The following is a 2,392-nucleotide window of genomic DNA, read 5'->3' as shown; positions in this document are numbered from 1 at the left end:
ACGTACGGTGTGGCAGAAGTCGAATTCTTAGCCATAGATGGCGCCACTGGAAAACAAGTACAATCGCACCCCCTCTGCCTAAGATGGCATACGTCAACAGCAACATTGGAACTTGACCTTCTAGAATTCAATCTTAATTGTTCGAGGGGTGACCTCAAATGTGCTAATAAGCGCAGACGATAATTAGATGTGCTAATTAGCGCAGACGATATTTTAAGTTACGAAATCAGCCGCAAAAACTTACTTTCTCTAAATAAACATACCTTTATTTTTTAGACAGATTCGGATATCCTATCCTCAAAATATAGAAAGTAGCCACAATCTGGGAAATATGTTTCAAAGAGTTAGTTAATATAGTTTAGTCAGAAGAGTGGACCAAATATTTGATCCCTTCAAATCAATTTTACTTTTTGCATATTTCAGCATATCTCGAGAAATTCTTAAGTGAGCTGAAAAATTTTTGCGTACGATTAAATATAAAATTCGTTTATCCAAAGATAATTCCATACAAAATATAATTTGTTGTAAATAATTATTATTTGTATTATTTTATTATATTTTGTTTATTTTTATTATTTTTTTATTTTTCAAATTGCAAAATGCAAACTTTGAGCGAATATTAGACAACTATTTCCTGAGAAATCGAGTTTTAAAACTACGACTATTTTAAAAATTTCAGAAGTTAGTCCGCCATTTACGGGACAACCTGTACTGAGACACCCTATACTGTATTTCAGACCAAATAGAAAATGATTGTTGGATAGTGAACTTTTCAAAAATCCTATATTTTTAACGATATATAGTTGTAAAATTTTTCTGCACACTCAGAAATCGTTATATATTTTGATAAATCAAATTAATTTTAAAAATAAATAGATTTTCTACGTAGTCAAAACGTCACAAACGCTTTACGAAACATTTTCACAAATTATTCAGTAATCTCTTCATACTAAATATAGTGAAACAATAAGTTCCACTATATTTAGTATGATCATCCATAATAAATACAGTCTGTCAAAAATGTAGTCGAACGTTTTAACGTTTTGAAAAATCAATAGATCCAATTTATAAACATTCAAAAAACCAAATATTTTTCCTCTAAAAAGTCCGCATGAAAATATTTATTTCTAGTGGTCTTAGTTAAACGTTAGTTAACGTAATAGTTAAAACGTTCGACTACATTTTTGACAGACTGTATTAATCACAATTGAAGTTCAAAATTAATTTTTAAAATAAAAATAAAATTTAATTTTTATAATCTAAAATCCGTAAGAAAACATCTTAATCATATCTCGCTGAGCAAGCTGTAATATATAATCATTAAACAAGCTAATTTAAAATCAGAGTAAAAACTTATGTGCTTCTAATTATAGCCTCTGATTTTAATTAAAACTGAACTTTGTAAAAAATGCTTCTGACTGAAAAATAACTCCTAACTCAAGTGTCAACTAATTAGATTCAAGCTACGTTATTGTTAATAACATCTTAGTTGAAAAAGAAAAGAAGTTTTCTTTTTTGTTTCCATATTACGAAAAGTTATTTCACAACAAAGGAATGTCATCCTTTGAAAATGAAATTTCTTTTTAATCCCTTTTTGAAAATTCAAGTTTGAAAAGTTTAAGATCCCCGGATAATCATTAAAAGAGTGGAAAAAAATGTCTAAAATTAAAATTACTTTAAATGTTATTTAAGATTATTTTAAACTTTATAATAACATAATATATCAAGAATCATTGAGTGTAATCTACAAAGTGAATAAACTATGGTAAAATTACCGCACTGTATGGTAATAGCATTGCAAGTTTAAAAAAAATTTAAAAACTTTTGGTTTATAAAACCAAAATATACTATAATTAAACCTTTAATTTGGTAATTTTTCTAGTTCACATAGTAATGGTTTGCCGAAAGTTCTGGTTTCTCAAAAGTATACTTCTTATTACCGCACATTTAGTACAAAATAAAGTTTAAGAAGCCTCGCAAAAAATGTTTTTTATGCCATGCTCTACGGTATCATGATGAAATTGCCAAATTTTATCACATTTAATAAGTTTTATCGCATATTATAAGAACATAATTTATTGTTAAGTTTATCAAAGCCATTACTAAGGCCCGGATTTTGATGACATTTGCATTTTTTTGCATTTTTTGCATTTTTGGACATTTTTTGTCTTTTAGAGCATTTTTTTAGATTTATAGGGCATTTTTCTTGAAATTTTGGTGCGTATTTTGCATTTTAATGCATTTTTTAAAGTTTTCTGTTAATTTTTTACAATTTTTATTATTTTTTATCAATTTTCATTATTACACTGGCTTCCAAACAATAAAGAAAATCTATAGGATATTAACAGGTGAAGCAACATCTTTTCAAATTGAAGAAGAATTGTCAGTAAGT

The 2,392-nt window shown here is 27.2% G+C and overlaps 1 protein-coding gene across 2 annotated transcripts in view; it reads right to left on the bottom strand.

The window, feature by feature from the left end:
• LOC107448419 (uncharacterized) overlaps positions 1-2,392 on the bottom strand; it is a 198,494-nt gene that overhangs the window by 157,106 nt on the left and 38,996 nt on the right. The window lies entirely within an intron of this gene.

The sequence above is a fragment of the Parasteatoda tepidariorum genome, chromosome 1 (genome assembly GCF_043381705.1).
Source record: "Parasteatoda tepidariorum isolate YZ-2023 chromosome 1, CAS_Ptep_4.0, whole genome shotgun sequence".
In the NCBI taxonomy this organism is placed as follows: Eukaryota; Metazoa; Arthropoda; class Arachnida; order Araneae; family Theridiidae; genus Parasteatoda; species Parasteatoda tepidariorum.
The sequence above is the reverse complement of the archived record's forward strand: the minus strand, read 5'-3'. Positions and strand labels throughout refer to the sequence as shown.